Genomic DNA, 10222 nt, shown 5'->3' with positions numbered 1-10222 from the left:
GAACTCCTCCCGTGTAAAGTTCAAACCTAGACTGACAGGAGCAATAAAACTCTTTGAGAGGTCCAGTACTCTGATCTAGTGGCTTCTAGACTGTTAAGAGTCACTGGAAGCCGAAGCTATTTATCCAATGACCCAAAAACTCCAAGTAGTCACAGATCAGAAGTTTGTTTTCATTGTCCTGGAGTGCTGGAACTGCGAGAGAAACTCAGTGGAACTGCAGTGTAATTTTTGGGGTCGTGTACCCTACCATGCAGATTAGATGTTCCGGTAGAATATTCTTCACAATTTCGTCACGAAGCATATATATATATATGTCGTACCTAGTAGCCAGAACGCACTTCTCGGCCTACTATGCAAGGCCAAATTTGCCTAATACGCCGAGTGATTTTCTCTATTTTCAATAATTTTTTTCCAAGTAGTTTATTTGAATTATTATTATTATTTTATATTAAGACCATAATTTATTCACTTATTTGTGTTATTTTAGGTTTGGTTTAGATAGGTTAGGTTTAGATAGGTTAGGTTAGGTAGGGTTGGTTAGGTTCAGTCGTATATCTACATTAGTTTTAATTCAAATTTTAACAAATTAACTTATGCATATTGAAATGTACAGATTTATCATTTCATAAGAAAAAAATAATTGGAAAAAGTATATAAATTCAGGAAAACTTTGCTTATTAGGCAAATCGGGCCTTTCATATTAGGCCAAGTACGACGTTCTAGCTACTAGGTACAACATATATATATATATATATATATATATATATATATATATATATATATATATATATATATATATATATATATATATATATATATATATATATATATATATATATATATATATATATATATGCAACTGAAAACTCACACCCCAGAAGTGACTCGAACCCATACTCCCAGAAGCAACGCATCTGGTATGTACAAGACGCCTTAATCCACTTGACCATCACGACCGGACAAAATGAGGTGATAGCCGAGGCTATTTGAACCACCCCACCGCCGGCACTCGGATAGTTATCTTGGGCATAGCATTTTACCAAATCACCTCATTCTTTGGGGCAACACGTGAGGAACACAAATGCGAACAAGCCTGAATGGTCCCCAGGACATATGCAACTGAAAACTCACACCCCAGAAGTGACTCGAACCCATACTCCCAGAAGCAACGCATCTGGTATGTACAAGACGCCTTAATCCACTTGACCATCACGTCCGGACAAAATGAGGTGATAGCCGAGGCTATTTGAACCACCCCACCGCCGGCACTCGGATAGTTATCTTGGGCATAGCATTTTACCAAATCACCTCATTCTTTGGGGCAACACGTGAGGAACACAAATGCGAACAAGCCTGAATGGTCCCCAGGACATATGCAACTGAAAACTCACACCCCAGAAGTGACTCGAACCCATACTCCCAGAAGCAACGCATCTGGTATGTACAAGACGCCTTAATCCACTTGACCATCACGACCGGACAAAATGAGGTGATAGCCGAGGCTATTTGAACCACCCCACCGCCGGCACTCGGATAGTTATCTTGGGCATAGCATTTTACCAAATCACCTCATTCTTTGGGGCAACACGTGAGGAACACAAATGCGAACAAGCCTGAATGGTCCCCAGGACATATGCAACTGAAAACTCACACCCCAGAAGTGACTCGAACCCATACTCCCAGAAGCAACGCATCTGGTATGTACAAGACGCCTTAATCCACTTGACCATCACGACCGGACAAAATGAGGTGATAGCCGAGGCTATTTGAACCACCCCACCGCCGGCACTCGGATAGTTATCTTGGGCATAGCATTTTACCAAATCACCTCATTCTTTGGGGCAACACGTGAGGAACACAAATGCGAACAAGCCTGAATGGTCCCCAGGACATATGCAACTGAAAACTCACACCCCAGAAGTGACTCGAACCCATACTCCCAGAAGCAACGCATCTGGGAGTATGTTCGAGTCACTTCTGGGGTGTGAGTTTTCAGTTGCATATGTCCTGGGGACCATTCAGGCTTGTTCGCATTTGTGTTCCTCACGTGTTGCCCCAAAGAATGAGGTGATTTGGTAAAATGCTATGCCCAAGATAACTATCCGAGTGCCGGCGGTGGGGTGGTTCAAATAGCCTCGGCTATCACCTCATTTTGTCCGGTCGTGATGGTCAAGTGGATTAAGGCGTCTTGTACATACCAGATGCGTTGCTTCTGGGAGTATGGGTTCGAGTCACTTCTGGGGTGTGAGTTTTCAGTTGCATATGTCCTGGGGACCATTCAGGCTTGTTCGCATTTGTGTTCCTCACGTGTTGCCCCAAAGAATGAGGTGATTTGGTAAAATGCTATGCCCAAGATAACTATCCGAGTGCCGGCGGTGGGGTGGTTCAAATAGCCTCGGCTATCACCTCATTTTGTCCGGTCGTGATGGTCAAGTGGATTAAGGCGTCTTGTACATACCAGATGCGTTGCTTCTGGGAGTATGGGTTCGAGTCACTTCTGGGGTGTGAGTTTTCAGTTGCATATGTCCTGGGGACCATTCAGGCTTGTTCGCATTTGTGTTCCTCACGTGTTGCCCCAAAGAATGAGGTGATTTGGTAAAATGCTATGCCCAAGATAACTATCCGAGTGCCGGCGGTGGGGTGGTTCAAATAGCCTCGGCTATCACCTCATTTTGTCCGGTCGTGATGGTCAAGTGGATTAAGGCGTCTTGTACATACCAGATGCGTTGCTTCTGGGAGTATGGGTTCGAGTCACTTCTGGGGTGTGAGTTTTCAGTTGCATATGTCCTGGGGACCATTCAGGCTTGTTCGCATTTGTGTTCCTCACGTGTTGCCCCAAAGAATGAGGTGATTTGGTAAAATGCTATGCCCAAGATAACTATCCGAGTGCCGGCGGTGGGGTGGTTCAAATAGCCTCGGCTATCACCTCATTTTGTCCGGTCGTGATGGTCAAGTGGATTAAGGCGTCTTGTACATACCAGATGCGTTGCTTCTGGGAGTATGGGTTCGAGTCACTTCTGGGGTGTGAGTTTTCAGTTGCATATGTCCTGGGGACCATTCAGGCTTGTTCGCATTTGTGTTCCTCACGTGTTGCCCCAAAGAATGAGGTGATTTGGTAAAATGCTATGCCCAAGATAACTATCCGAGTGCCGGCGGTGGGGTGGTTCAAATAGCCTCGGCTATCACCTCATTTTGTCCGGTCGTGATGGTCAAGTGGATTAAGGCGTCTTGTACATACCAGATGCGTTGCTTCTGGGAGTATGGGTTCGAGTCACTTCTGGGGTGTGAGTTTTCAGTTGCATATGTCCTGGGGACCATTCAGGCTTGTTCGCATATATATATATATATATATATATATATATATATATATATATATATATATATATATATATATATATATATATATATATATTTATAAAGTTTGTGAGGGTACCACCTCTGGTGCCAATGTGGGGACCCATAGCCTCGGAGAAGAAAATAAAAAGTATTCAGAGGAGACCTTGTGGTCTCTCACTGAACACTAATATTATCTTCTCCTACCACCCCCATTCTTTTGTATGTACATATATATATTTACTTTATTTGAACTTTGTTACAAAAAAGGAGTTACATATGGGTTACAAAGATGGTTGTCATAGGTTGTCGAGTTCCTCCAGCTCCTCAGATGGCGGGCAGGAACCCTGGATGCAGTGCGCATTTCCCCTCTGTATCGCCACACTGAGGCGCTGGAAAAGAAAGCTTGCAGCTCTCGGGTCCCTTGTTGTTTCAATGAGCCTAGAACCCAGTTCCTTCAAAAAACTGGTAGCACTTTTACCCCAGGCGCCGAGCGTCCCAGAAGCAATGGGGACAAAATTGTAGTGGTGATCCAGTTCTCTATACTTACGGGATTTGGCTGCTTCCCTGTGGGTGGCAGCGCCACCTGGTTGTGCAACACTGAGGTTAATGTAGGTGTTAGCCAGGGTTGATACGCACGTGTAGTCCCATACCAACTACCAATACCAATACTACTAAATACCAATATATATATATATATATATATATATATATATATATATATATATATATATATATATATATATATATATATATATATATATATATATATATATATATATATATGTCGTACCTAGTAGCCAGAACGCACTTCTCGGCTTACTATGCAAGGCCCGATTTGCCTAATAAGCCAAGTTTTCATGAATTAATTGTTTTTCAACTACCTAACCTACCTAACCTAACCTAACCTAACTTTTTCGGCTACCTAACCTAACCTAACCTATAAAGATAGGTTAGGTTAGGTTAGGTAGGGTTGGTTAGGTTCGGTCATATATCTACGTTAATTTTAACTCCAATAAAAAATAATTGACCTCATACATAATGAAATGAGTAGCTTTATCATTTCATAAGAAAAAAATTAGAGAAAATATATTAATTCAGGAAAACTTGGCTTATTAGGCAAATCGGGCTTTGCATAGTAGGCCGAGTACGACGTTCTGGCTACTAGGTACGACATATATATATATATATATATATATATATATATATATATATATATATATATATATATATATATATATATATATATATATATATATATATGTCGTACCTAGTAGCCAGAACGCACTTCTCAGCCTACTATGCAAGGCCCGATTTGTCTAATAAGCCAAGTTTTCCTGAATTAATATATTTTCTCTAATTTTTTTCTTATGAAATGATAAAGCTACCCATTTCATTATGTATGAGGTCAACTTTTTTTATTGGAGTTAAAATTAACGTAGATATATGACCGAACCTAACCAACCCTACCTAACCTAACCTAACCTATCTTTATAGGTTAGGTCTGGTTAGGTAGCCGAAAAAGTTAGGTTAGGTTAGGTTAGGTAGGTTAGGTAGTCGAAAAACAAATAATTCATGAAAACTTGGCTTATTAGGCAAATCGGGCCCTGCATAGTAGGCTTAGAAGTGCGTTCTGGCTACTAGGTACGACATATATATATATATATATATATATATATATATATATATATATATATATATATATATATATATATATATATATATATATATATATATATATATATATATATATATATATATATATATATATATATATATATATATATATATATATATATATATATGTCGTACCTAGTAGCCAGAACGCACTTCTCAGCCTACTATGCAGGGCCAAATTTGCCAAATAAGCCAAGTTTTCCTGAATTAATATATTTTCTCTAATTTTTTTCTTATGAAATGATAAAGCTACCCATTTTATTATGTATGAGGTCAATTTTTTTTTATTGGAGTTAAAATTAACGTAGATATATGACCGAACCTAACCAACCCTACCTAACCTAACCTAACCTATCTTTATAGGTTAGGTTAGGTTAGGTAGCTGAAAAAGTGAGGTTAGGTTAGGTTAGGTAGGTTAGGTAGTCGAAAAACAATTAGTTCATGAAAACTTGGCTTATTAGACAAATTTGGCCTTGCATAGTAGGCTGAGAAGTGCGTTCTGGCTATTAGGTACGACATATATATGTATATATATATATATATATATATATATATATATATATATATATATATATATATATATATATATATATATATATATAAATGTTCGTTTGTGTAAAATCGCTAATCACCGCAAGTTCTTCTTTCTCCGTTCCATTCTCATCCGAGCAGGTTTTTATATACATACTAAATAGATGTCACGTCTGTGACGGGTAAAAACCATGCTTTTTTGAAAAACTGTCTTTTTCATGTGTTTTTCAAATCTTTGAAATCTCCTTACCGATTGCTTTGAAATTTTGCAAATAACGTTGCATTCCAATAGGTGCGTGTTTTTATATACTAACAATATACATGCCTCACCTGTGACAAGAAAAAACATGCTTTTTTGAAAAACAGTGCCATCTGTTGCACTAAGAGCAACGGACGCTCTAATCTCTAAAAGTTCTTCACTGATTGCTCTGAAATCTTGACACAACGTTCCATTCGAATACGTGTATATTTTTATATACCTACTATATAGATTCCACACCTGTGATAGGTAAAAACATGTATTTTTTTAAACAGAACAATCGGTTTCAATAGGAGCAACACATGCTATACAAAAAATTATATGATTTAATATCAATGTTTACAATTGCACTGACGAATTTTCATAAATTTCCATTTATTTTCATTTTGAATCAATTATTTTGTGTGACATTGCGTTGGAATTGAGTTGTGTCGTTTACCATACCGTTCATTTCGTCAGTATAAGTACAGATGCCACACCTGTGAGAGGTAAAAACATGCTTATTTTTTATTTATTTTTTTTTTAAAAAGGTGCCACCTGTTGCACGTAAGAGCAACAGACGCTATATTAAATATGTTATGATTCCATTACAAAGTTTCCGATTTCAATGATAAATAGAATTTTCCTAGATTTCTATTTATTTTCAGTTTTATTTAATTATTTTGTGTGACATTGCGTTGGAATTCAGCTGTGTTGTTTAACGTACTGTTCATTTCATGAGTATAGCGTATTTGTTTATATTTTCATTTTTCATTTCGTTTCATTAACTATTTTTCTTATATTTCAGTGATGGGAACATCAGATCATTGGATTTTCCCAATTTTCTGATGGGAACATCAGATTATTTGGGAATGCAATGGACGAGGGAGTGGGGAATGTTGGGGAGGACGATGGGACAGGGGAGGGGGGAAAAGGTGGTGGAAGACAACGGAACAAGGAAGTTGGGGATGATGGGGGCGAGGGGAATGGAGAATGGTGGGGAGGACCAGGAGACAGGGAAGCGGGAGATAGTGGAGTGGACGAGGGGACGGTGGAGTGGGGAATGGTTAGGAGGACGAGGGGACGCTTGTGTGGGAGATGGTGGGGAGGACGAGTGGACGCTGGAGTGGGAGATGGTGGGGACGACGAGGGACGGTGGAGTGGGGCATGGTTGGGAGGACGAGGGCACATAGGAAGGCGGATGGTGGAGAGGACTGGGGGACAGGCGAAGGATGCTGTGGCTAAGCCAAGCAAATGTGTTGCTGAGTCACAGCAAAGCGTTTCTGGGTACAGCTAGTATAATATATATATATATATATATATATATATATATATATATATATATATATATATATATATATATATATATATATATATATATATATATATATATATATATGTATATATATATATATATATATATATATATATATATATATATATATATATATATATATATATATATATATATATATATATATATATATATATATATATATATATATATATATATTATTATATTTTGGTAGCAGTCTTTCTTGTAAACATATGTTGTTGAATATGACCGAAAAGGTAAGATTAATAATTCTAACACGAATCTTCTCAATATTTCTGCTGTTTTTCTTCACTGTCGGTGGTAATAAAAATATCAATTCTCCGAAATTCATTTTTTTAATTGTCTGACGCCTAAACGCGTTTCGTAATTCGTATTCCATTATCAAAGTCTTAATTTACACACAAATTCTTCGTAATTATACTCTATTGGATGAGGTGATATGATACAAAAGTTTTGGGAGAGGTGACAAACACAAGACAGAACACGAAACAATGGGTATAAATTGGATAAGTGAACATATGAATGGAATTAACTGCAGAAGGTCTATTGGCTCATACTTCCTCTTGCTGCTTCCATATTGGTTCGAGGGTCTTGAAGTAGGTAGAATATAGTTGTGCATTAATTGATTGTTGATTGCTGGTGTTGACGTTTTGATGTGTAGTGCCTCGCTGATGTCTAGGCGCCTGCTATCGCCGTACCTATTGATGATTTCTTTGTTGTTTGTTAAGATTTCTCTGGTGATGGTCTGGTTGTGAGAAGAGATTATGTGTTCCTTGATGGCTCCCTGTTGCTTATGAATTGTTAGTCGCCTAGAAAGAGACGTTGTTTTCTTGCCTATATACCGAGTTCTTTGGGGCTTACAGTCTCCAAGTGGGCATTTAAGGGCATAGACCACGTTGGTCTCTTTCAAAGCGTTCTGCTTGGTGTCTGGCAAGTTTTTCATGAGTAGATTGCCCGTTTTTTTGGTTTTATAATAAATTATCAATTGTATTTTCTGATTTTTGTCTGTAGGGATGACGTTCCTATCAACAATATCTTTCAGGACCCTTTCCTCCGTTTTATGAGCCGTCGAAAAGAAGTTCCTGTAAAATAGTTTAATTGGAGGTACAAGTGTTGTGTTGGTTTACTCTTCAGAAGCTGCATGGCGTTTTACCTTTCTTTTTATGATGTCTTCAACAAAACCGTTAGAGAAGCCGTTGTTGACTAGGACTTGCCTTACCCTACAGAGTTCTTCATCGGCTTCATAGAGCACGGTCGACGTAAGCATTGACAACACTCCTCTTGTACCTGTGTGGGCATTCACTATTGGCATTGAGGCACATTCCTATGTTTGTTTCTTTGGTGTAGACTGCAGTATGGAAGCCTCCGCTCCTTTCTGTGACTGTTACATCCAGAAAGGGCAGCTTCCCATTGTTCTCCATCTCGTACGTGAAACTCAACACAGAATTCTGCTCAAATGCCTCCTTCAGCTGCTGCAGACATCTGGCATCAGGTACCTGTATAAAAATGTCGTCAACATACCTGCAGTATATGGCCGGTTTCAAGCCCATATCAACTAAGACCCCGAGCAAGATTCACTAGTCCATTAAAATTGGTTAATAATACCAACGAGTGTTTTATTTCTGGTTTACACTTGGGAGCTTGTTTGTAGAACGTTCCTTTTGCTTGACCAAAAGCGAAATCCAAGACCGATTTTGGGTATTTCAACTTCTACCCAGTTTCAAATATTTTCATTATTTCTTCATCAAAAAAATCCGGGCATCAAACTCTCAGGACTCTGAGAAACATACCAGAAAATACTGCCCGCTTAACCAGAATAGGATGATTTGAGTAAAAATGAACATACGAGCACACATTGGTAGGTTTCCTATACACATTGAATTTGAAACTCTTACCGATCCTATGAATCATGATGTCTAAAAAAGGTCGAACACCATTCTCTTCATTCTCAATTATGAATTTAATTGACAAAACCAATGAATTAAGCTGAATGAGGAGATCAGTTTGGTCATGGTTACCCGGTCACAGGCACAAAATATCGTCAACGTTTCTATTCCACTCCAAATTTGAGGGTAAAATCCTGGGTAAGATGTTCGTTTCAAAACACTCAAATATACAAATTGTTCAAAACCGGGGAGAGAGGATTACCCATCGCCATGCTAAATGTTTGTTTATAAAATGGCGATGGGTAATCCGGCCGACGGAGAAATGGTCTCATTGCCTACGAGGGACTAGTCATAGAGTATGCAGCCCATCATGAAGCCTCCACCTAAAGAATCGCATTAGGAAACTAGAAAAGGAATAAGTATTTGCGACGAGGTTAGTCCCAGAGCTGCTGGATGGGATAAAAAGAACGACTGAAGAAACTGAATCTGACAACGTTAGAACAAAAGGACGGAGCAGAGAGATATGATAGCAGCATACAAAATACTTAGGGGGGGATTACCGGAGTATAAATAGACGAAATTTTCCCATGGAATACCAACAGAATGGGACTTAGGTTGAACCTGGAAACGCAGATGAGTCATAGAGATGTTAGAAAGTTTTCTTTTAGCATGAGAGTAGTGGGGAAATAATATTGATTATTGCTATAAACACCCTCCTGGTACTTTGGAGCTAATTAACTGTTTAACAATTGTAAACAAAGTCGCCAAAGATTGAGAAAAGATGTCCAGGTTAGTAAGTGCATGCGTAACCGCTTCGTGAATCTGGCCCCAGACCAGCCCTATACTCTTATTTCATCTATTGTATTTACCTATCAGTACTTACCTATCATTGGCTACAGAAAATGAGTCCCGCTTGTAAATTCCTCTCAGTTTCTTGTATGTTATGATCATGTTCCCTTTGTTTCTTGTCTCCTCCAGAGTCGTGAGGTTTACTTCCCTTAACCTGTTCTCATAACTCAGCCCTTGTTGTTCTAGTTATAATCTTGTTGTAGGTTTTAACTTTAAATTTTATTTTTCCAAAGATGGGGATTCCTGGCCGGTGCCCCATGTTCCACTGCTGGTCTAACAAGGGGTGACCTTGAAAGTAGAGGGCCTTGAAAGAGTCGTAAAACGGTACTGTCGTCTAGGCTTCTAAACGACGTTCTAATGCTTCTCAGTGTC

This window comes from Procambarus clarkii, chromosome 64 (genome assembly GCF_040958095.1).
Source record: "Procambarus clarkii isolate CNS0578487 chromosome 64, FALCON_Pclarkii_2.0, whole genome shotgun sequence".
NCBI classification, from domain to species: Eukaryota; Metazoa; Arthropoda; class Malacostraca; order Decapoda; family Cambaridae; genus Procambarus; species Procambarus clarkii.
Note: the sequence above shows the minus strand (reverse complement) of the source record.